The sequence below is a fragment of the Grus americana genome, chromosome 7, assembly GCF_028858705.1.
Source record: "Grus americana isolate bGruAme1 chromosome 7, bGruAme1.mat, whole genome shotgun sequence".
In the NCBI taxonomy this organism is placed as follows: Eukaryota; Metazoa; Chordata; class Aves; order Gruiformes; family Gruidae; genus Grus; species Grus americana.
Window position 1 is genome coordinate 905,250 of NC_072858.1, and position 26,380 is coordinate 931,629.

Below are 26,380 nucleotides of genomic sequence, written 5' to 3' on the forward strand. Positions count from 1 at the left end.
TGTATTTCTCAGTTCAAAAACTTACTGGGATTCGTTTTTAACTGTCACTACAATTCCAGTTTCAAGTAAACCCTTGTTTTAAAGATCTGTTTAATTTATACTAGCAATAAATACACAAAAAGCTCCAACTTGGAAAAATAGTTCCAACCTTGTAAATACTAACCTTATTAACGTGGATAACAATTGTTTTGAACGATGACCTTCAATGCATAGGTTTATTCATCCTGACTCATAGTCAAAACCACAACAGAGCAGTGCTATTCCCTGTCCAAGCACGAGTAAAGAGGCTTTACAGGGCACCTGAAATAATAAGATAATAATAAATAATAATAGTGAAATAACAACAACAACCACAGAACAGCCTTGAATTCTAAGAGCAAAACCCAGCATCCATTAGGGAGAAAAGAGCAGAGGGAGGCAGCGCCTCGGGGGATATAGAAACGGGATATGATGCTGGGAGAGGGCTGGGAGCATCCGGGAGATGCGGCTGGAGTTTGGGAGTAACCGGGCAAAGCTGCTGAGAGCCGGGGAAATCAAACAGACAAGCAGGCACCTCAAGTCTACACTGGGTCAGAGTAACGGTGGGGAGGATAAGACCTAGAGAAAAAATGGGGGGGAAAAACATTCCTGATATTAGTTGACCGAGCCACAGTAGCACAGTCTTAATTCTGTTGTTTCTCAGTCTGATGCTTGACTTTATGGCCCTGAAGCTTCTATTAAAAAAATGCATTGGTCAAAGAAATAGCAATAAATCAAATGTTACAGATATTGCCTGAAAAACCCATAAACAGGAGGAGATGTTCCTAGCATTTAAGATTCTTGCTTCTTTGTGTGAGAAGATGCAATACACCAGTGATTGTTCTACAGCGGAGGTCTTAAAACCCCCTCTTCATAGGTAAAGAAATGGGGCAGTCTATAGGCACAGGCACTGAGTTGTACCTACTGCGATGAACGAAGCCTTTGTGCACATTGCAATTATTTTCTTAAACAATATGTTATAATGATGCGGTAGGTGGAGTCAGGTTGTTTCACAACCTGAGGAAATGAGAAGCCGCACAATACAAGCTTTTAACTGCTTGCATTGGAATGTCAGACAAATAATAATCTGAACGATACAGGGATTTGTGAAAATAATTTAAATCAGAAGGATTATTTTTGACAGACAAGGGCTACAAGAATTTTTGTTTGCTTGCTTACAGAAAATGAAACTGAGGAATTGATACAATTAAACGGAAAGGCAAACCTGTCATGAGAGGCGCGCTAGGAGGAGCGTGAGCCCAGCAGCCGATAGCCCGGGGGCAGCACACGGCAGCAGCGCAGAGCAGCCGCACGCCCCGCGCGCTCCCAGGCCTCGCCCGAAGCCAAGGGGCAGAAGACCAACCGTGTCCCTGCCCTGCGCGGGTGCGGGCTCAGAGAGCCCCTGCGGCACATCTCGCCCAGCACACGCCGTCCCGGCACCCCTCAGAGCCGGGCGCCCAACGCGCCCTCGGCGGAGTTCGCTCGGTGGGAATTCTGGCCGAGGTCGATTCGTAGGGCTGCGTGTCCTCCTGTTTTCAGTGTTTAAGCTTTTGCATTTTGTTTAACGTGTTACCCAGGTTTAACTGAACGAGTTGACACATTTCATGGCAAGCAGCTGCCTAAACCTGTTCTTTCTCTACTAAACCCCAAAATTTACAGTTGGTTAGCTTATTTCAAGAAAGAAAGGCTTGCATTGCAACGTTTGCTGTGAGCGGGTCGACAAAACCTTTACGGAAGAGCTGAAGCACGACAGCAAGGTGTTCCCTGCTCTCCCATAAAAGCCGCCCGAGGGCAGTCAGCCGAACGCCTGCCAGGGCCTGCATTGCCCACCCTCGGCCAGGCCTTGCCGAGGCTTCGCTAGCCAAAGTCCCCGCGTGGGCCTGGCGCCCAGCCCCCCGAGGCCAATGCCAGCAGAGCCCGGCTGTGGCTCACGGCTGCGTGTCCCTCGGTAAGTGTGAGGGGACAAAGGGGAAGGGACCGACCCCACGGGCTCCCATGGGCGCAGCGCGGGCGAGGGGGCCCTCATCGGAGTCGTCTGTCACCGGAACGCTGACACCTTAATGAGATTTTCCCAGAGAAAACTCAGCTCCCTTGCCAGTACTTGAAGTAACGAGCCTGCTTCGAAAAGAACTGCACAGAAACCAGCTGAGGACTCCGTCAATTAAATCTTTAAGGATGAGAAGGGACATAATGGTAAAACTTGAATGTAGCCAAGAATAACATCCAAGGATTAAGGGATCCAGATACGAGGAATTTGATCAGCTTTGGCAATGGCCTGCCTGCACAAATGAACTAATAGCAACGAGCCCTGCGGCACAACGGAAAACCGTTCTGCACACTGTGCTTCCCCAAACCTGCGGGGGAGGCAAGGACGGCTTCTTGAAGAAGATCTGCGAGAGAGGAGTCCGTTTCCCCTTTCTAATGGTAAAAAAGGGCTGCGTTCATTGTGGGTGTGCTCACACGAGAGGGAAGGAGCCTGCGGAGGCGGCGGCTGTGGCAGCCCTTCCACACGCACTCAGACAGCGGTGGGGACGCAAGCGCTGGTCAGGAGGCGGCAGTGCCCATCAGCGATGCTGCTCCTGGGTCTGTTCCCGGACACGTCCAAGCCCGGGCCCTGCTGGCAGCTGCCGCAGCAGGCAGAGACGCCCTGCACGTCCCTCCTGCGCACACGCTGGAGAATGACAGAGAAGGGGGTGCCCTGCCCGCGCTGTGGCCCCACGGAGGCTCCCGTTTCCCCCCCCAGCGAGACAGGGACCAGGCGCCTCCGAGCTTACAGACCCTTCCCAGGCAGGAAAGGAAAGTCCATCATGGACTGAGGGGCTACCCAGCGCTCACTTCAGTGGTTTAACTGTAATCCTGCTTTATTCTATGCAAATCAATGAACGATTAGTATCGATACAAAGATCTTTAAATAATATACATTCATGAAACTCCATTGGTTTCAAAGACATTGTGAAAACTTAAACTAATGAAGCCCACAGGCTCTTGAACTTCTTAGTATGACAAGATTAAAATGCAGTGTGAGCAGTATATATTATTATTGACCAGGTTGATTTATCTCTGGTAAACCAAGAAATATCATCAGACTTGCTATTCACCTGCAAGGACGGTGATTTTGAAGGCAAAACCAGCAAAAAGCAACCGTTATTGTCAGAGAAGAAAAGCTCCAATAAACACGTAACACATACCATTCACTTATCGCTGTTTTGTCCACGCTGAAGAAAGCTGCAGGAAGGATGAACAAAAGCAAACAGGTAGCAGGCAGGGACTCACTCACTCGCGGTCTGACACACGACCTGGGATTTATTCCCGGGAGCAGACCGTTTCTGGTGAGATAATTCCTCTGCTGCTCCGCATTTCCTTGGGAGCAGCACCGAGCGCTTTGCCTCCTGCCCAGCAGTGTTAGCGTCTGGTTTGGGGTACGACACCGGCGCAGGAAGCAGCAGGACGGGTGCGAGGGCACACGGGGGAGCAGTACTCCTTTCTCCCCCGGCATTACCGCACGGCCCGGAGGGCTGCAGCTTCCCCATCCCGCAATGGCACATCTCTCTGAGCTGGGCATCGCAGAGTGAGAACACCGCCGAGAACGGGCACGAAGCAGGGAGAAGGAACCCCAGCTGCCTTCTCCCACGCACAGACCTGCCTCTGGCCGCAGGGCTACGGTGCACAGGGGAAAGAGCTGCAGAGTCACCCTGGGCCAGGGCTCCTGACCAAAATTCCTCAAACAGCCAGGTCGCTGTACAGATTGAAGGAGACCACCTGAAAGCAACGGTTTGATTTTCCAGAACTGGTGATGCACACAGAGCCGCCCTCCCGCACTCATTGTCCTGCAGACCAGAAAGGGATTTGCACAGCTGGGGGCCACCGTCCATTTGCTGTGTGCTGGGTTGTTGTTCCCAGGGATGATAATGGGGAACCAGACTGGGCAGGGTAAGACAGCTTGCTGGTGACAGCCATGAGCTTCTGCGTGTGCAGCGGGACAAACATCATTGTTGGGAACTATGAGTAGTTATTTGTATTAATAACAGTGCCAGTCTTCTCGTACAGAGACGGCAGTGTCTGTTGGTGCATGCCTGTGCACAGAAAAGCCATCTGGGGACTAAGACAAATGCCAGTCTTAAAAGAATATTTCTCCCGAATACTGGGAGAAAAATTTCCACAAAAATGTTTCCAAGCCAACATCGCCGTGCCGACACAGACCGCAGCACAGAGACGGTTTGTCGTGCTGGGGGGATGCAAATCTGCCGTGCCCAGGCTGCTGGGTGCTCGGCTCTGGGGCACGCGGGAAGCCCAGGGGGCTAATGCCGGGGTGCCAGAACGGGGCACAGAGCCCCAAAGCTGACAGAGCAGCTCAGTGGGACGCCACCGCCGCAGGGCCAGGCAGTGGTGGGCAGAGCAGCCATTTCCTGTAAAACCAGTGACATTGCCTTTGTATTGTTACCTTTTTTTTTTTTTGCACTGAGGTATGTAGAGGGAGGCATCTATAAGGCACATCATCTTAATGGAACAGAAAGGTCTTCGTATTTTTGATTCTGGGAGAATATATTATGCATATGATTCCTGACATGTTTGATATTCAAAATAGCATTAATAATGCATCATAAGCTGCCTTTAGCAGGGCTCATCATTCTTTTTGCCTTCTGACTTGCAATTCAGACATCAAGGCTAATTGGAAAATGTGTTTTCTAGATAGTAGTTTCTGAAATGAACGGTTCACTGCACTTAAAAATAAATGAATAAATCCCTACCTAGAGTACCAATATTTTAAGCAAAACACTATTCTTACAAATACTGAAAATTCAAATGTATGATACAGCCTTGTGAACACTGTTGTTTTCTATTTTTGACAAATTGTTATAATTAATTAGTTTAGCCAAACCTTTTGAGTCTCTGCTGCATCTCACAATGTAATAATAGAAAGAAAATGCAATATTGTCTATGGCTGAGTTCCCACTTCCTCATACAGGGAAGCTCTTCTTGAGTAATCTCAATTTTTCATTTAGGATTTCAACAGTCAATAAATCCGAATGCAAGCAAACAAGTTTTCCTCTGAAAAAGCATTTCATGCTAAGCCAAAGTGCTCTGCCAATGTAATCTCCTCACACGCTGGTTTTGTGGTTTGGTTTTTTCTGTACAAACATTTGTCCCAAACAGTGTATTATTCCCTCAGCTGCAACATGGGAAGAAGAAAATCTGCTGGAAATTAGATGGAAAAATACAGTAAGCAGGTAGCAAGTCTGGAAAGCCTGAGATCGAGAAATAATTGCCAACACACGTATTGCCATGTGCATATGGCTCCATTGCATATTTCCTGTACACATCCCCTGAGGATTTTTTCCCCTGTGCTGTTTAGGTAATGATTAAACTGAGGTTAGTTTGATAAAACCCTTTTTTTTAAAAAAAAAAAAATACAACAAAATGTGGGTAACTCCACCCAAACTGCCAAGGAGCATATCTGTCTTGATCACGCTTTTGCTGAGAAGGTTTCAGGTTCAGAACAAAACTTCCCATCAAAACTAGCAGAAGACGCTGTGTCAGCAAAGCCGGGTACGCAGGACACGAGAGACCTGTGCTCAGGGCCCTGCTTTTACCCACGTGCCACGCTCCCTGGGAAATGCCGTCCTGCCTTGAACACTTCTGCTCTAAAGAGAAGTGCCGTAGGCCAGCGCGTCCCTCGGCGCTGCCCGGACTGCAGAGGCAACGCACCCCTTCGCCAGCACTTGGCTGGTTTTGAGCAAATCTCCGTTTCCAGAAGGGAAAAACCAACTGACCAACGTTTCCCAGTGTGAGGTAAGTTCTGAAACTTACCTTTAATGAAATAATATCCGATTTAAATTAAAACCAACCGACCGGCCCTTCCCCCAAGCCCCACCGCAGCGTAAAGAGCCTCTGCAGATGGAAGCCTAGCCAAAATTTTGCTTAGGATTGGATCAATTCCAACAGCAGCTCTAACAGACACACGTCAAATCCTGACTGACCTGAATTCTTCCCCTGAGATTAATCCTTCAACCACAGTTAGCTTTAACTCATTGATGGGTGGACCGTGTTTACCAAACCCAAGCACAACCCTGCACCTCGTAGCTATTCATACGTACCTTACGTAGATCCCTATACGCAGACTTACCGTGGGGTGTATAGTCACCTGTTTGCAGCACACGCATACGCATCTAACTCACATCCACGGAGTTTTCATCAAAAGTTTTACACAGTTTGTTGGTTTTTTTGAAATGCAAAACATAGCAGGGTGTCAGTTATGTGACTACTTCATGGTTTATGGTAAAACAGGAGAGATGATTAATAGAATTTCAGTACTGGAAGACATAATTGCTATTAAATCTCAACACGTATATTTTAACACCACAAGTTTAAGGTCACCTAAACACACCTCCTGGTTAAAGTTTACATCTCTCATGGCTAAATTGCAGGAAGTGAAATAATTAGAAACAGTGGCTATTATGTAGGAAGCTAATTTTTCTTTTCTCTCAGATACTCCACAGAACTTAAGGTACCAAAATACATTGGAGTTATTGCGATAATATTACAATAGTACACCTACCCAAATTCTTAGTTAAACTGGAGCAACTCAGAATAATTCCACTGATTTGTGGAGGAATATTAGTGAGGAATGTATTTCAGACTTAATTCCGTCAATTTAATATTGTGTCATTCCATTATCTTGATCACAAACAAACTGTTTGAGTAATGCCATCCATTTTCCCAAGGAATTCATGCCTGTATAATTAACTACAATCAACTGTAACACAGATGGCATCGTATGATCCAAAAGCACTTTATGGAAACATTTTAAGCATGTTATTAACATCCCTAAATAACTGTTTAACGCTACCTCTCCAACCCTCTTCTGCCCGAACACACAACACAGCTGGATTTGAGAGTGGAAAAGGCAGTATTTAACTGCAACACTGTTATAAAGGATTTTCAGTTCTTGGATTTATTCAATTTATAAATTAGCTTGAAAATAAAAGACGCTACTGTGGCAACAAAAACATTGCGGTTTAGATTTCAGAATTAAGACTAATTTCCAGAATGACTCATCCTCATCAAACTCAGCTTTGAGAACGAGACAGCAGGGAAGGACACTGATGGGAGGAGGAAACCTTCTTTAGGCTGACCACGGTTATCCAGAAAGGTATTTCTACTTAACAGTATTTCTCAGTAAATGTGTACCCAGTTCTAAACCAGGATAAAAATTTACATTTAACAGCAGCAGACAAGAATTTGAATGGAAAGTTGATTAATGTCCCAAATGAAAACGGTTGCAAGTTGTTAGATGCCCATCAAGCTCTAAGGAAAAGCTGCTCCTTCAGCCTGAAAAACGTGAGGATCAGATGATTTCAAATCTGACTTTTCATTGCTAAATATCCTAGTTTAAATAGCCTTTTCTTGACAGTTGCTGAGACTCCTCTCCCTAATTTCAGCCCATCTCTGCCCATTTATGTAATAGTAAGCATGTCCCTTGGCCCATAAACTGATCTAGAAAGGAAGCAAAAATATGATCAGCCTAACAGACTTGTTGGAGGTTTATTGTGACGAGGCTTTAGGGGGACGGGCTGCAGTACCCACTGAAGGCGACAGTGCTGGGGATTAACGCCGTTCCTCCCACACACACGTGTGCTTGACCAGGGCAGTCCTGGTGGGGGCTGGAGCTCCAAAATCTCATGGAGTCAAGTGTGAGCCCTCTGGCATGATCTCAGATGGGATGATGGTCCCTGGGGAAGACTGAGAGCTTTGGGTAAATTCTGGTGAAAGGGAGATCTTTCGCATTACAGTAACTGATGAGACAACGTGCTGCTTTTCACACTGGGCAAGCTTCTGGCAAGAACATTGCTAGAGAAGATAAAGCCGAGAGAGATACCCAATTTAGACATGACAAACGGGTTCAGAAAAGAGAAGATGTTCAAATATCACACTACCATCACTTAAGATTTAGTGCTCAGTATCACACAATGGGGCTTCTTAACATTTGGAGTGGGCAGCACCAAAGGAATACTTGGTGTGAGAACTGGAACTAGAGTGGCAAAACCGTAATGAATGTAACGGTCATTTATATGTATTGTTACACAATTAGCTAGAATTATTTTAGGTACGTGGATTTCTATCAGGATAACATCACAGCATGTGGAACAGAAATAAAAAACAGTTCCAGAAATTATTATGTGCTTTGGGGGTTATTAGCTCAGCCTTATATTCCTTCCTGAAGGAAGCTGGCAATTCAATATATCAGAGCTCTGCAGGACTCAGTGAGAGCAGTGCTTTTTAATTATTGTACAATACATGGATGAACACCAATCTCATAACAAATTGGGAGACAAGACAACAGCGTAAGATTTTGTCTTCTTAAAGGAAAGAGCTGCAGACACACACACACATAAGAGGTCTAAACTATACACAGATACAAAAGACAGACCAAGAGTGTTACTGCCGTCAGGTTTTGTTAAAAAGCCAAGGGTTCACAAGTCGGAAGAGCAGTTCCAAGCTGGAGCAGCACTGACTTCAGCCGCAGCAGGTCATCGCTGCTCTGCAGTGGTGGGGCTTCCCCTGCCCAGTGGCAGCTACAGCAGGTGAATTTGCTGAGTGTAGAGTCACACGGATAGCTCACATCCCACCAGAAATAATCTTAGGCACGGGAGGGCCCGGTGTCACCCCTGAATGCAGGCAGAGGTTTGATCTCCTGAGCATCCCAGCTCTAGGCCAGCAGCTCGCAGATGAGGCTTCCCCCCACAGCCCCTCCGTGTCCCACCTGAGCGCTCTCTGCTAAAAATTCCTAACGGAGACACTGGGAAAAGAAACAAACCAAACCTTCACTTCTTTGTAAACCTTGCTCAGGAGATCAGAACTGCTTATTTAGCTTATACACTGGGCTACAAAATAATGGAAATTCTTTATTTTTTTTTTAACCATCAGAAAAGCTATTGAATTTACCACTGGTAGCCTTAGGGACACGAGATCACCGTTTAATGTGAACTGCTGCATATCTAATTATTTGGTAAGTTTGCAGAGATTTCACAATTCACCCAATAATCAGCATGTGAGCAGTGTCTTTTCACAGCTAATAAATGTTCTGAAGAAACAGGAAGTCAAAATACCCAGCTCACGGATGCTCCACATTTTAAGCTACACACTGAATAAAATACATGTTAAGAGAAAATATAGAAATATCCAGGAAGCAGAAAAGGATTTGAAAAAAGGAAAAAATATTGTTCGCCAACTTCATGCGAGAGTTCCAGTACGGCTTTAGAAAGACTGCATCTCGGCGAGGGCTGAGGATGCCAGGGAAGAGCGATGCTGCCGGGAGCAGCCATACCCCCTTGCAGCCTCCCCCCGGCCCATCGACACCGGGCTCTTTCCATCTGTTCCACGGGGCTGCAAATGAGGCACTCGGCCAAGTTCCACTTAAGTCAGCAGGAAACTTTCCATCCACTGTAACGATCCAGTCATTAATAAACTCGGAAGTCAAAAATAAGTGCCTAAAAGCCACTTACTTCTGCAGAGCATCAATGGGAGAGCGGAAGAGCGTCTCCTCAGAGATGGCGTGAGCCCTGGGGGTGCAAAGCACCGGAGAGGCGGGTGCCAGGAGGCACAGGGGCCGGGGAGGCGATGGGCGCTGCGCTGACCCAGCGCAGGAGCGGGGCCGTCCCGGCAGCTCTCCTCGGGCAGGACGGGCGGCAGCCGAGCCCCGGCCAGGCGAGAAGCGGCCTGGGCAGCCCGACCCGCTGACGGCGCGCGGCCGGCCCCTGGAGCGCTTGCCGGCCCTCCTTCATACCTGTGCCCTCCTCGTGCCACGCAGAGGGAAAGGGACGAGACAGCTGAGTCGGGACAAGTGCCAGAAAGCAAACAAGTTGTTCCTTATCCTCAGAGCTGGAAACAGGATGATCCGCTGGAGCCAGCCCTCCCGAGGGCACTGCTCCTTCCCTTGGAGTCTGGTCCGGTTTCACGGGGCAGAGGGACGACACCCCCAAGTCACACATGGACATGAGTCGGGGGGCTCCCCCTGCCCGCCCATCTCCAGGGCAAGCTGAAGGGTGAGGGGAACCAGCAAAGGAGTCAAGGAGAACGAGGACAGCAGCGTTGGTTGAGTGCTTTGAAGAAAAGCACTAGATAAAGTTCATAATATTTGATCCTTAGAACACCAAATAAGATGAGGTTTTTTCCAGATGACCATGAAAAATATTGCCACCTTGAAAGAATTTTACACGTGAAAGCAAATTGATATTCAGCCATGGCTGTCCCAAATACCAGTAAGTTAACCTCCCTTTGATAATGTTTTTATCATGGCCCCATTCTGATTAACGATTTTTTGGCAAATAACCTGTCAGCTTGGAGAGCAGAGCTCAGACACACTCCTGTAAATCCCAGCCTGACCCTGGCACCGAGGGCCATAGAGAAGGACCCCGCTGGCACTGGAGCTACGAAATAAACTCTAAAGCAAGAGCCAGCAGATCCTGTAATCCATGACAAGTACCGAAGTACTCAGTATTTACATGGACAGGGAGAAGTACTCTGCTTTTGTCTAATTAAGTACATATTTGTAACTATAAAGAAAAGATTCACTTTTAAAAATATTTTAGAAACAAAACAAACAAAAAACCCAACCCAGCCCACGGAAGCTGAGTGAATAAAAGGCCCTCCCGGATAGCGAAACAGAAATGCTAAAACCCCTCGGGGTAACAACGCTCACGTGTCTCAAAGGAGAGGCAAAGCACCAAGCAGAAGGAAGATGCTGCAGGCCCGCAGGACGGACACGCTGCAGAGCAAGAGGCGCTGGGTGCGACACGGAGCGATCCCTCCGGTCTGAGGCCGGTAACCGAGTCGCTGCCGCGCTGGCGGTACGCAGAGGCCGTGGTGCTCCTGCCGCTGACCTTGCCAAGGTACCTTCTGCTAGAAGGTGCCTGTGCATTAACCAGATGTACATGGCTGAGAATTTTTAAGCTATAATCTGATTTTTTAAAGCTGACTCGATTTGAGATGCTTCACCAACCTTTCTAGTGAATTTGCTTGGCACGCAGATACCCGTTTCTCTGCAGTTTCACAGAACAGGTCAGTAAGGGGGGTAAGACTTCCCTTCAGCACAGCAGAACCAGACCCGGTCTTAAATACTTTGGGCTTTTCAGGGGGATAAAAGGGTAAAGGCTTTTCAACCGAATTTTAACATGCGAAGTCCAAGGATCCGTTCCTCTGGGAAAAGCTTATTTTCAACACAAGAGATCTATAAATTTTTTTAATCAAGACTAACAACCAGAAGACAGGCTGACTTTCATGGAAAACCAGTTTGTATACATGATCATAGTCAAGATATAATTTCAGTTAGTAACAAGCATACCATAGGTGGATCTCTCTAATGCTACACTAAATGTAATAATCGCCACATTGAATAAAATATAATTGGATTTTTTTTAATATAAAAAATGTAAAAAAATTGAATTAGCAAATCGGAAGGTGAACCGTCCAAACCACGTGTGTGTGTGATGAGAAAGTTAACAGAATTTTATAGAGCCTCCTGCTACTGGGACCAAATGCACACGGAGGATTAAATCTCCAATAGCACCACGTGGCTCACGTGGCCTCTACCTGCCTACAGAAGACATCCAGGGACTAATATACAAATTATTTTTAAAAAACCCCACAAAATCCCATACCACAGGGTATGACAGCAACTGCCGTCATAAGTTTCATGTGACTGACTAAAACTGAGCAGCAACTTTGAAAGCTCTCCTGATCCTTGCTGCTCACCAGCTGCAGGATTATCAAGGACAAGACGCTCCCGGGTAGCACACTGGCACTGATACCAGCTGGCACCTGCAGAGCTGAACTTCGGGTCAGTTTGCTGGTTCTACTAAGAGACAGAACTGGGGCAATCTCAGGGCACGTAAGTGTATGGAAAAGTCTCTTGTTTCTCTATTGCAGGGGGAGAAAAAAAGCTGGGAAAAAGAAGGGGAGAAAGGGAGAAAGGGGAACCTCAGGAGCTGCTTCTGCTCATGCTCTCTATTGTGTCACTAAAATTTACTTGCTGGAGTTCACTTCTGTGTCACTCATTCCCGAGTGGCATCTTCTGGCAGCGGTGCCCGCTGATGTCTTATCTCGGGAGGATGTCCGTGCAGATATCTCCCTCAGACTTGTTCAGATGATTCGGAAGAGCGCTAGCCTTGCTTTTCATTGGGAAAAGCGCTGTATAGAAGAACTGGGAAAACATTCTCACAGACATCTCGATTTACAGATGGGAAACAGCTACAGAGGAGCTCTTTCCCAGCTATTCATTCAGTGTGGCATCTGGGTAATCTGGGATTTGAATTCAGGATTTCCCAATCTTTTAGCCTGCTGCACTTACTCCTTCAGAGAAAGTTGCTTCTTGCCTGGGTTGCACTACACTGATCTTTCGCTAAGAGGATGCGTCCATCTGGCTTCTGACTCTCTAGCTGATCATTGCTCCTCGAAGCAGGGAGCAGCTGGCACGGGGAGCGGAGGCACGGGATTTTGCCTGCAAGCAGCACGTCAGGGGGCCCGAGGGCACAACAAGTGCTGCCTGCTGGGGTCCGTGTCCCTACCAGCTGCTGGTATCGCGGCCGGGCAAGTTCTCCAGCAGCGGCAAAGGGTGGAACTACGCGTCTGAAAGCTCCGGGAGACCGGGGATGTGTAGCATAACGTACAGCGATAGCCGTGGCTGCTCTGCGCCAGGGTAACCTGAGTTTGCGAAAGTCTTGACAAAAAATATTTCATAACTGTGCCAATAGGCACAGAACACTAAAGCCATAAGAGAAGTCCATGCCCAAGTGCTGATGCTGCTGTGACCACCGGCACGGATAGCTACTCGCCAGCAGGCAAGAGGGGTTCACAGCCTGAAACGTGACGGCATTGGGGCTAGCAGACACGACCTCAGCGAAACCTTGCACGTGAATGTGTAAAGGATGTGAGAATGTACATCTGAATCTCAGCTTCACAGTGTACACTTAAGTAATTAACTACTTAAGGAGATTTAGTAACGCGATGCGTAAGAAAGTCTAGTCACAGATAGGGGATAGAAACAAAGGAGGAATTACTACTGAAATGGGGAGACTCACAGCTGCGAGCTCCAAGGCCCAGAGCTAGGGCTGGCAGTGTTTGATATTCTGCTAGCGACCTGTACAAAAGAATAAAGGGTAGGATATCAAAATCTGCTGATAATAGAGGATTATTTAGGTAAATCAAAATGAGAGAGGAATATAAAACAAGAAAAAGGAAGAAAAAATAAAACAATAACCACAAACTAGAAAACTAGGTAACTAAGCAACGTGAAATTCAATATGGGAAAGTACAAGATAATCTATATTTAAAAATACAATTTGAGATATCCTGCACATAGAGATTTAGAAGGAAAGATCAAGTCGTCACTGAGCACATCTGTTGTGTACGCAGCTAGGTAAATAAGATATTAGATTGTAATAGCAGGAGATGGGAAATAAGATGAAAAGCATTGTAATGTTGCAGAAAGAGAAGTGGTAAGTACTCATTATTACACTCATATTCATCCGAAAGAAACATAATAGGTACAAGCAGGTAATAAAAGAATCGGGGTCTGTGATTTTTTTGAGGAGACATTAAACAGGCAGTTATAAAAGGATTGATATTGCGTAGGCAAAAAGGATGTTTCAGTTACTTTTTCCCGCTAATGTAAGAACAAGAAGCCACCCTCCGGGGCACTGGCAGGAGGCAGTTACACGATTTTCCCCCTGGAAAGGTGAACCTTCCATTTTGTACTGCACACCACCAACCCTGGCAGCAGTTCTCCGTCGTTCTGCTGCTCCTGGGGTCAAAACACCACAAACCAAATACGACGGGGGAGAAAAACGCTGCTGCTCCGAGTCACCAGGAGCAGGGCGACCGCAGCAGAACTGGCGGCATCCAGCCCCAACGCGACCAGTGACAGCGTTTACAAAAGGGACAGCGGCAGCTCCCCTACTAGTCTGCTTGGCTTCGGTTTCAGGAGCTAAAGCAGCAGCGCAACAGGTTTTGCTGCAAATGCCTCCCAAATACCGCGAAGAGCAGAACTGTATTGCTCTGCAACCCCTGCTTTGGATATTCATTGCACGAATCCTCGACAAACAAGGAAGCAGAGCATTCCCTGGGGCTAGGAGTGGAGCCTCTGCTACACTGGTCACAAAACACCCTGCAATACAAACCCTCCGAGGTGACCTGATGGGAATGGTGAAGCAGAATATGGAAGAGACAACTATAAATTTGCAGGTATAGCACCTACATCAGCCCTAAAAGGCACCGCTTCAGGAGATCCCTGCTTCCCCAATCTGTTCCGGCTTTTACATACTCTGTGGAAGGATGCTAAGAGAGAGAAAAGAAATATTAAAATTATACAGCCTGTCTTTGTAGTGCACAGGGTTTGCTGTTGGTGGCGTTTGTTTTTTTAAGAGGTCTATGGTTAAAATGACTGCAGTTTCACTTTATTTTCAGTCACATATAATTAGTAAAAATCTCATAGTTAGCCGTCACTTCTACACAGTTCTGGACACACAATTAAACTTCCACATTGCTTCACTTCTTTAAAGTACTCTCCCTACATTATCAAGAGATCTCCAGAAAATAACTCTGAACGCAAAGCTCATCGACCTGCTCCATCTGCAGCCTCCCTCATGGTTTCTGTCAGGATTATCAACTCAATCCTAACTCTACTTCTCGCCCACCACGGATGAAGCACGACCACAACCACATTCAGCTCCGATGCGCCTGGGTGGATGATGGCCCCTCCGACCCAAGCTGCCTCTCAGTCTGTGGAGCCTGTGCAGGGCAATATTCCGCTTTATTACGGTGTATAAATAGGACTGTGGAGCCTCACGGTCTGACCACGGTGCAAGGAGGAGTACAGCAACGCTGTCCTCATTTCTGGTAAGGCCTCACTTTCCTCTCAGTTTGCATCCAGTGCGCGTTACAGAGCTAACGTGTTTCTACATCTGTTTTTAAACCTGTATTCAGTTAAATCACCCAAGAGAAAAACGATGACGTTACATCTCCGGCGTGCTGTGCAGCAGCACAGGAGCTCCCCGGCTGCGGTCGGTTGGGTGGGATGCTGCTCTGGGCTCCTGCCACCACTGACGTCAGCTCAGAGCTGCCCGGCCGGGTTCAAACAAGCGGCGGCACTCAGCAGAGCGTTCAAGGGTTTGCACTACGGTCTCTGGTGGTGGGCCCAAGTAGAGGCCGGATGCACGTTTCACTTTTGGGCCATGGAGCTCCACGATGGAGGGGATAGCATGAATATGAACACAGTTTACATGTATTTCAAGCCCATTTTGTTTTGACAGGCTGACAGAAAGGAGCACCGTGTGCACAGAATCAGGCTCAGCAGTATACCTCACCGTTGTCCTGAGCCAGGCTGTAGTTAGGAAGGAATTAAAATATTGTGAGGCCCTGGCACAGGGTGCCCAGAGAAGCTGTGGCTGCCCCTGGCTCCCTGGCAGTGTTCAAGGCCAGGTTGGATGGGGCTTTGGGCAACCTGGGCTAGTGGAGGGTGTCCCTGCCCATGGCAGGGGTGGCACTGGGTGGGCTGGGAGGTCCCTGCCCACCCAAACCAGGCTGGGGTTCTGTGATTTAAATGGCCATAAAGAATACGTACACTACATCCAAGACCACATTTTTCCCTTGACAACTCTTTGCTACTGCAGTATCATTAAAATTACGACCCCATTCCTACTGCAGCCAGTGACAAGACCCCCCTCCCTCAGTGGGTGCGATAAAATAACTAACACCGCCTTAGGAACGCGTCAGCCCCGCAGAGGGGAGGGGGGCCGCCCCCGCGGCACGGCGGAGCTGGCGGGACAGAACTGCAGCTGATGTGGAAGAAAGAGCAGGGGTGCAGGTTTCCGCGGCGTGGGAGCCACGGCAAGGTTGGTTTGCCTGTCCGAACACTCGCCCTGGGCCGGGCCGGGCGACAGCCCCGCTGCCCATGGGAGCCCAGCGCGGCTCTGCCGCCTCCGGTGCGGGGGCACACGCAGGGTGGAACTTCTGCTCCTGTCCTGGGATGCACGCTCACCGTACAGCCTCCTGCGGGTGGAGGGGATTGCCCGTGCAGCAGCAAAATCACAGTCCCTAAAGATACTGCTGAGCTTTTTGCTTACTTTTTAAAAACCTGTTAAAAAGTACATGGAAAAGATGCTATGACTGAATATCTGTTAAGTTTAATATTTGCTTTTGAAATGTTCTTATCCTTAAAACACAAATTTGCAATTTACAAGTAAAGTGACCACGAATGAAAAGCCCATGTATATATCTGAAATAATAGCCAAAGATTCTTTTTCTGTCTACATAATATATATCTCAGCAGCATTTCAACAAACCCAGAATTACTTTCAAATGTCAAATGCTACATTTTAATGGTTGTCAGTGAGTGCTCCTGTGTCCCTGTACTACCTGCAGCTTCTCTGTTGTAAGCAAACCTAGCTGGTTTTCCAACAACCGTAACTCCCTCCTCCCCATATAAACTTCTTCTCTGGATTTGACTCCCAGTTCTGTAAAGTTGAGAAGACAAAAAAAGCTTCAGAAAGCAAACAATCTTTGATTGTGCATCGGAGCCACTGAAACACAGCATAGAAGCAAGTATAAATAAAGCTGTTACAACTCCAGCAAATAAACAACAGTCTGGAAAAGCACCAGGCCTTAGCTCCAGAGGGATTTATAAATGCGAGGAAAGCAGAATAGACCCGGGACAATGAGAGGGGCTGCTCAGACAGAAAATCACGAGCGGCTGTATTGCAAGGTACGTATAAGCGCTGGAGGAAGCAATGCACCTGGCACCCACCTCCTCACCATTCAACTGCGAGAGGACACCAGACAGCGTTCCCCTTTCCATCGAGAAGAAAGCTTTCCAGTCGTGCTGGCCACCTCGTCCCAGCAGACCCGCTCTGCGTGCCGCTGCCCCTCCTGCCCCCACCCTGGCGGGTACGGGCTTCCCTGGCCCGCGGTGCTCGTGCCCACGCCAGGGGCTATGGAAGATGCAGCGCTGCATCCCGAACAAGTCCCTGTGAGAGCAGCGACAGCCGCAGCCCGTTTCCCGACGCAGGACTGCACTCTGCCTTCAGAGAGGGAAGGAGCTACCACCGTGATTTGCCCGGCATTTGCCTTAGAAGAGCCATGCAACCCCAAGCCCTGCAAGACAGGAATGCAACTGTACACTTCTACAGACTGAATCAAACTTACAATAGACTTTAATGAGATTTAAAAATCATTTCAGACAAGAAATGCACTCGAGAAGGATTCTGGACAGCCTTTCCTCACCTTTGCTTCAACTCCAGCAGCGCGGCGTCTCCCAGCTTGTCACAGCTCCAGCTCCGAGGGGGCTGTGACTCAGCAAAGGGAGCAGCTTTTTATTTTTCAGATGGAACTTACCAAACCGTGCCAGTATTACAGGGAGGATCTGCTTCCTGGATCTACTTCTCTGCCAGTCTCTCCCGAGATGCTTCCACTGAACCCTCCCCATCTGGTTACGTTATGACAACAGGAAACAGTTTCTTTAGGGAAAAATCAAACGCAAGCCTGCATGGGAATCGGGCTGAGTGAGAAAAAAAAATTCCCAACCTCTGTCTACACTGTATTTAAAAGAAAAGGTGGCGTCTTATTATTAGCCTAGGAGTTGTGCTGCTCCCAGTCAGACATCCTGAGATCTGCGATGCAGCTGAAGCTCAGCGGAAGGACAGCCTCCCGCCCGAGAGGCCCCCAGGCAGGCTGGCGGAGGTGGGCATCGCCCCGGGAGCAGGGCTCAGTCTCTGCCCACCAAAAGCATCCCTCCGGCCCTGCCACAGGCACAGATCGGCTGGAGGGTCAGTGCTCGCCTCGTACCCCGCGGCTGGGCTTGGCACCAGCCCTGGCACACAGCCGGGTAACGGGATGCGTGGGGAAAGAGCTCTTTGGCCAGACCCCGCTGCCTCCCTCTGCTCCGCGGTGCCGAAACCACGGAGAAACCGTGCACAGAAATCTCTGCGTAGGATTTCAGGCGAGTTATGCAGACTGAGATCGCTCGCTGTTAGGCTGAGCCTACGTACAGCGGCAGCACGGGTGCTGCAGGTACAGGGTGCACTGCCCCGGCCACGCAGCCAGCCGCTCTCACTGCTAAGAGACTGCGAGCTCCAACAGCTTGGGAACAAAACAGCGAATCAGCATTTTAAAATCCCAAGCCTGTTCCGATGTAAACCCCAGTCTCTCACACTAACCTAAGCAGCCTAGATCGTCATGAGGCAGCACAGGCAACACGCGTTCGGTACAATGAACTGTCTTCAGAAGTGTTGAACGTCCACAGCTCCAGGCCAGCGCCAGCCGTTCATCGGGTCCGAGACACAGACCTGATAACCATCCCTCTCAGATTTGTTTCCCTCTCGCTCTATGGTCCCTGCCAAGGGGATGCTGCTGTACGGGATGCGTAGGGCTCCCTTGAGCCCCATGAACCCACGGCAGCTCCCAGGCAGGATCTGGGGAGCTCCCAGTGCCACTGTATCCACCCTGTAAGACTATTTTCCTTATCCAAGCTGTCCCAGTTCCCCATTACACCAGATAATAGAGAACTGACTTCTTTTTTTTTTTTCCCCCTAGGGTTAATTTCCAATATTTTTTTTTTACTATCTCACTTTAAAACAAAGATAAGAAAGATGTTGTCACTGACACTATAAACTATATTTGCTAATAATTCGCAAAAGCAAGCACAAGACAAAAGCAAAGGCTTGAGACCCAGCCCCGTTCAGCTCCAGGCGCGGCAGGCTGGGGTTCGGCGGACGATGCTCGGTGCAGGGTGACTGGGAAGTGCCGGTGGGTCAGGGTGCTGCAGCCCCAGCCCTGCCTCCACCACTGCCGGGGCAGCCCCCTCCCTGCCTGCCCCCTGAAACCGGGCCCTTGGAATTTAAAACCATGAGTGAGCATCATTGTTCAGACGAATGATCAGCCCATTACTATGGAGAGTGAAAGCTTAAAGTTTGCTTCCAGAAGCATCTAACCAAGAAGTGCTTGAGAGTTCAGCCCATGACAAATGAGCAAATATGTACTTTAATCATATAAAGTCTTTACTTTCTTTTTTTTTAATTAGAAGCAAGAATGCAGATGTCATTTACATACAAGGATTATCTTGTTTTTCTTCCATTGCTGATACAATGAATCCCAATCATACCCTACAAATCTCGATGGATTTAATAAAGTCCTCAGGGTTACAAAACTCCTGACCATCAGACTTTTGAGATACAGAGTAGTTCAGGAGCAGCCAAAAATTGGTGCACATAAGATAAATATATGATTTTTACATCTCTCTGCAGTCATCAATCTGTTTAAATCATTAAAATAAGGATCATCAACTATAGCTTGACAGGTGTTTGCCAGTGAGCACTTGAAATATTTCTTCTGATAAAGGGCCTTGCCAATAAAGGACAGCCCATGGTTGAGGGATGTGGGTAAAAAGCAGCAACAAGGAAAACTTCCCAACCCCCCCGAGAGCCAGGGACTTCCAAAAGCCTTCTGCTACTGGCCTGGGGCTGGGCCCTGCCCGCTGCCAGCAGTATTTCCAAACTCGGCGCTCTCTCCCTGGGACACATCCAACGCTGTGCCAGAGACGACACACCAGAGAAGCTGTGGCTGCCCCTGGCTCCCTGGCAGTGTTCAAGGCCAGGTTGGATGGGGCTTTGGGCAAGCTGGGCTAGTGGAGGGTGTCCCTGCCCATGGCAGGGGTGGCACTGGGTGGGCTGGGAGGTCCCTGCCCACCCAAACCAGGCTGGGGTTCTGTGAAGAAGGACAAGGCAGGCAGCGGGAAGCCCTCGAGGAGCATCGATCCACACCAGCACACTATCACGGAGGACACCAAAAGCCACGTACAGCTGCACCACTACCAGTCTCGTACTTCGAGTGTCATTTTGCAACGAGAAGAGCAAGGGGCGCTTGTTGGTGACAACAGAACTCCCTGGGAGTGCTGTGCTGCAGAGCCTGTGCCACGCACCCAGGGCTGCACCGCTGTCCTCAGCGGGTGTAACACCCACCTGCACCCACAGTAAATCTGCTGGTTCTGTCCCCAACAGCTGCAGATCTAAACAACCGTGCAGAGAGAAACACTGGCCCAGAGCTGATGCAGTCACCGGTGTAAAATGAGAAATAAAAGGTATAGTCAAGCGTTTTAGAATGGATTAAGAGAGTGAACGAGGAAGAAAACAGAAGAACAAAATTTTCATGACATGCAGGAGACCATAAGGTGAATATTTGAATAAAAAACCATAAAAAAATCAATATTAGCCTGAAGTGCTATAGAATCACAATTTAAAATAACAAGACTTGAAACCCCCAAGGAGACCGCAGGAGCTCCCTGTGCAGCTGGTTCTGCCCCGCTTGGCTGTCCTCCCACGCCACGAGTTTCTGCTCCCGGCCGGTCAATGCACCAGCCTGCCTTCCAAGCGGTGGGGGCCCAGTCTGAAGCCTCCCACAAGAAGAGGATCCCCCCAGATTCACCTGAATCATACCCTAACTACGGTAACGTCTCCGAAAGCAGGGCAGAAAGATAGGAGGAAAGGCTGTAACCTCTCTATTTCTTCCTCACTGATTTTGTATGCAGCCTGGCTCCTGATTTCCACTGCTTTGTTTTAGTTATAACATCCTTAAAATGGAAATAAAATATCCTGGTTTGAGCTAAATAGACATTTTCCGTGATCAAAGTTTGCCTTGCCTCCCCCTTCTGCCCTTCCTGTTTTTCTTTATAGTACAGGTTAAGGTGGGAAAAAAACCCAATACTTTGGTTTGACCCCCACTTTGACAATTTTTTAGCATACAGCCATATCGAAGGAAAAGAAAACAAGTTTTCTCATGGGCCTCTGAAAACACGAGAATTTGCACCTTCCTGCCAGTTGGGAACTCCTATTCCTCCCCCCACCTGGCACTTCAGAGCCCAAGATGCAAAGAGACCCCGTCCTTCCGCGCCGGACGAGAAGCCGCCCGCGCCGCGTTCCTCCCCACTGGAATCATTTGGGAGAGGCGATCTGTGAGGGCTGAGCAAGGCTCAACCCATTCGCAGCGATGTCATCACTCGCTAACCAGATTTAAAGAAAAGATGACTTTCTTTGCTGGCAAACGGGCTCGTAGCCAGCAAGATTTTGAAAACAAATATATGCTCAGGAACAACTTACCCACGCAGCAGCTTTAAAAAGCCCCGAACGCGGCCGAACACTCGGATCGCTCCTGATGGAGCAGCCACAGTTGCTATGGAGCCGGGGCTGCCCGCGCAGCCGTGCCCTTGGTGCATTTCAGACCGTCTTCTGCCTGCCTTGGAGCTCACTGCGCCTGCATCCCTGCCCTCTGCCTTCTCTTTTCGTAGTCTCTCTCTCTCTTTTTTTTTTTTTTTTTTTTTTTTAACGGAAGGGCAGTAACTCTCCTGCAGATCAGTACATTATATTTACAGTAAGATCTCAAAGGACCACAGGAAAAAGGCAATGTCTGAAAAACACTGCTGCTGGGAGGAACTTTGTTGACTGAAAAATTTTTATGATGGATTTATTTCTCAATCATTTTAGTCAAAATATTAAGATAAAAAATTGCAATGATAATGTCAAACATTAAACTAAAATGTTTTAGAATTAAATTTGATTTTTAAGATTTGCTTACATTTAATTAAAAACAAGAGTTTAAAAGCCCTATATAAAACATTTTCTAAGAATCATGGAATCATTTAGGTTGGAAAAGCCCTTTGAGATCCCCAGGTCCAACTGTCACCCCAGCACTGCCCAGCCCCCCACTCACCCCTGTCCCCAAGCACCACATCTACACGGCTGTTAAATCCCCCCAGGGACGGGGACTCCACCACTGCCCTGGGCAGCCTGTTCAGGGACTGACAGCCCTTTGGGGGAAGACATTTTCCCTCATCTCCAGTCTAAACCTCCCCTGGCACAACCTGAGGCCGTTTCCTCTCGTCCTATGGCTTGTTCCTTGGGAGAAGAGACCGACCCCCACCTGGCTACACCCTCCTGTCAGGGAGCTGTAGGATAGGAGGAAATCCACAAAGCACAGAACACTCTACATGCAATTTGCACTTCATTTCTTTTCTAAAGAAACACAGAAAACCCAACAGTTGCCTAAAACCCAGGCAGGAGGAGGAATGGATCTCTTCCTGCTCTAACTTAGTCAGCGCCAGCAAACCAACTCAAGAGGGCTTTGGAGAGGAAAGCTTCTTGCTCAGCCAGGAAGCAGGATGTGTTTTTCCTGCTATTGCCAAAGAGAAGGGACCTGTAAATTTTGTTCTTCTTTGTCCTTTATCATCTCTGATGACTTAGCAGCAAATGCTAAAAATAAATTTTCATGCTTCATCTTCAAAATAGATGTGGTACAATGTTTAAAAAAAAAAAACCAAAACCTATATCCCAGAGAGAATATTCCCAATATTTCAGAATCCAAATGAAACTTTATGAAGAGATACTGTAAGCCTGCCAACTGTGATATTTTACATACAGCTTTGGCTCTCTAAGCTCCTTTCTAGTCCTCTTCTCATGAATGAGACAGCAATTAAGATAGTCACACATTTCTGAAAAGCAGTCTAACACAAAGGGCTTATGATTCACTGCACAAAGGCATTTTTGGAAAACAATGACCTAAAACTGTTATGAGTTGTAGAAGTGAAGCAATATTCTAATCTCCAGGGGCAAGTCGGGGCCATTCAGGTTTCCACTTCCTTCATATTTCTGATGTTTAATTCAGACTTTATAGACAGGCAGCAGGCAGGACACAATCCAAATCCAGAAACTGGCTTGGACTTCCATGTGAAAACACAACAGTAATGAAATAAATACATTTTTGTAACAAATAACTGCTACTATTCCCACCTGCATGACTGATGGCCTAAATTTAGATGTGATAAAAGTGATTTTGGCTGTAAATAACATGAAATAATGTCTCAAAATTTTGACTCAAAGCGAGTCAAGCTAGTGCTTGGAATCCAAAACTCCAAGGAACCTTGAGGCACCTAAGCTCGCACTTATGTTACTTTAACTAGATGAGTCACATCAATATGAAATAAGCATGCATGAAATGATGTTCATAATCACAACCTTGAGCTAGCGAACCAAAGCTAAGGTTCATGAAAAGTCGTGGACAAACAGAAGTCACCTTTTATTAAAAGGACATCCTAGGTTCTGCACGCTATCACCTAGTGCTCCCGAAGCGCTCACCTGGGGAAAGGGCTGTTGCCTGTTTTCCGTGTGAGGAAACGTCTGTGTTTACATCAGTGAATGTAACTGATGCATATGTCTAGGTCCCTTGGGCAAAATTGTAATTATTGCTCTTAATGAGATAAAACATTTCAGGTCCTTAGTGTTGATCATAGTGGGGGGAAAAAAAAATCTTTGTGAGAAAAAATTAGTTTCTCTTTTGTACCCTTTGACTTCCTTTTTCCTAAAGAGTTTATACTCTTTATAGAGAGCTTATATAAATATCAGCTCAGATCTATCTCTGTGTGTGTATTTAATATATATTTTTATATATATGCATAAATAATGAGTTTGGTATAGCATTACTTAATGGATCAATCCCAGCAATCTGAAACAGAGAGGTCATGCACAGTACTAAACACCTTAGCATATTTTTACGAGAAGCCCAAAGGGCAAAATCTTCCCAGGTACACCAGGGAATTACACCTTGAGGCTACTTCTACATTTGTTTACATGCCTAGAAGGGGGTTCTGATCCACAATCTTAAATATCCAGTTGCTTTGTTCAAAATTAGCACTTGACTGAATTAGTTTGGTGCTCAGCCCACGCAGCTGGAAGAGCAGTGCTGGGTGGCCGCAGCACCGAGACAAGCCCGAGACAGTGGAACGTACCCAACCCTGGTACCGGTCGATGGCTCATCCTGCTGGTACCCGCGTTAAACACGCGATGCGGGCGCAGGCTACGGGCTTGGTGCTGCAAGGCACTAACAGCACGAGGCGATGAACCGGAGCTGAGAGGCCAACAGCAGCTTCAGCGCAACGTCAGTCGGCGAGTTCGTGCCACCGCTGAGCCAGGCAAAGCCCAGTGCTGGGGGCGGCTGGAGTTACTGGTCTGGGGGTACGCAGGGGAGGCCAGTTCCGCACGTGCTCACGTATCCCATTACTCAAGAAAGTGCTACTGAAAACGCCTGTCCCACCTCTAAACTGTTACGCCTATACGAGACAGTGTGCCCGGAGCTGAGAGTACAGACACGGGGACCACAATGCAGGCGTTAAAATGCTGATAAACAGGGAGAAGATACTTCTGATCACACCCAGAGTTGCTGTATACATTCCTAGAAACAGCATTTTTTTTAAAGAAGAGAGAAAGAGATAATGGATGCTAAAACAAATGAAAAGATGAGGCGTTAATCCCGAGGGCTGGCTGAAGGCAGGAGCAATGTATTTCACAGTTTCCAGGACAGTTTTTATTAGTAACTGAATTACCTGGTTTCATTTAGTGCTGGTATACCGTAATTCCCTCAAACTCTGTTCCAAAACTGCATCTGTTGTTTTAACAAATCCTTGCATCTTTTGCCCCTATCTTTCACTCACGATTTGGAGATTTACGTGTACCTCTATTTCTATGTAGACATTCCTTTCAAGGATGCACATCTACTTTTGAGCTAACACTACTTGATACCACTGTTTGCTGATTCACCTAGAAATATAAGCAGCAGAAAAATATTCATGCCTGTATAATATTCCTCAGTGCCAAATGCAGTTGTTGAGTGACTTATTTTTAAATGACAGTAACAATATTTTTAGCTGAAGCACCTATTTTCCTTTAGTTTCACATCTTATTCCTAACACCAAGTTAATCAGCAACTTTCCCCCCCCTCACATAATTGCTACTGCTCTTACAGTGAAATACACCCAGCATCAGGGGGATGGGAAGCAATTACTGTGCTGAGATGGACACCGAACCGGACCCACTACTGCTGCCCAGCCCCTCGCCAAAGCCAGTGCCACTGAATTAGTGTCTTGCCTGCTGGGAGCCATTTCGCATTTTTCGAAAGCACACAGTGCTGGTGTTTAGTCTGCTCCTGCTGAGTAGCTCAGCTCTCCAGCCTCTAGCCTTAGACATAGAAGAAATTACTTACATCTTTTTCTTCCACTTGAACTCTATACACATGGAAAATGCCCAGCTGCTTAGCTAGAAAAGGGAATGAATGCATTGTGGGCCATGGAGATCATTTGCTCTCCACTCCTGGTTGCTCCTCATGAGAGGCTGCCAGAGACATCGGAAAGCAAATGCCATCCGTGCTGTAAACCTGGCCCCTGTCCCAAAGCCTACTTCATTTCCTTGCTGTACACGCCTCTCTAGTGGCAGATGTAGATGGTGATAATGGAGTGACAACAGAAAAAAGTTTAACACCTATAGTTTCCTTCTCCCTAGCAAATTCTAGGCTTTCCATCAAGACGATGGAATTTCAGCTCTCCTGGGCTGCCAGTGGCATAGGCTCTACCCGAAGAAGAAGTCAGCCCAGCAGAACTACTTGCACCTGCACTGACCGGTGCACCAGGTACGGCATGAACTTGCTCTGCCATCCCCGAGGCATTCCTGGGGCTCTCACACCGCACAGCAGTATTCACAGCAGAGACCTTTAACAGAAGGGCCATGGGGATTCCCCAGCCTCAGCTTAACTTTTGGAAGGAAAAAAAATAAAAATCCTCACGCTGTATTTCTCAGAACGGTATGTATTTTGCAAGGAAAGGAGGGGAAAAAGTTTTATGCTAAGAACTTTTCCCCAAATTGTTACAGTCCTTTACCAAGCGGCACATTACACAGCAGCAGAGCTCACTGCAGCTGCCTGCGGGTGTCCTGAGATTTTATTCATCTTCCCGCTCGCCGGTGGGCTTGGACGTGCCATCTCTGTCAATACCAAATCGGTTCTGGCCATCTTCTGCCATCCTGCCATCCCGCTGGTTACCGGGCGCCTGTGAGGAAACTCATTTCACACACTTCCCTATTTCAGATTTTCCCTTTGAATGAGCAAAGTAATAATAAAAAACCCCAAAACAAACTTTGAGGGAAAAAGAGCATAGTTAGATTTTTCTGCCCCAACTCTTGATGACAAGCCTGACACACAAACTCAGGCGCTCTCCCTGCCCTCTGTGCTGCTGCTGGGCCTGTCTCGGCCAGCTCAGACACCCTTACCCACCGCTGCTTCACGCGGGACAACTCCAGGAGCCTGTCAAGCATTCCTCTCTTTTCCATTCCTCTTCAACTCCACAGTAACCCCCATCTCCTGGGTTGCTCACTTCTTCACTATGTTTTTGCTGAATTTGTGATTATAAAATCTTACCAGGCCAACACTGTAAGCCAGTCTTGAGTGACACACAGATACTTTCATGAGGGGAGAAAGAATCCCAAACCAGAGAGCAACAAAA

The 26,380-nt window shown here is 47.5% G+C and overlaps 1 protein-coding gene across 24 annotated transcripts in view; it reads right to left on the minus strand.

Moving 5' to 3' along the window:
• Window positions 1–26,380, minus strand: part of JAKMIP3 (Janus kinase and microtubule interacting protein 3) — a 94,632-nt gene that overhangs the window by 57,934 nt on the left and 10,318 nt on the right. For 22 of the 24 annotated variants that reach the window (XM_054831117.1, XM_054831133.1, XM_054831134.1 and 19 more), the window contains exon 2: window positions 164–300. The gene's annotated coding sequence lies outside the window, so the exon portion shown is untranslated. Of the gene's footprint in view, window positions 1–163; window positions 301–17,292; window positions 17,362–17,403; window positions 17,869–26,380 lie in introns of those variants that run through there. The other 2 variants (XM_054831115.1, XM_054831113.1) reach the window with 2 other exon arrangements.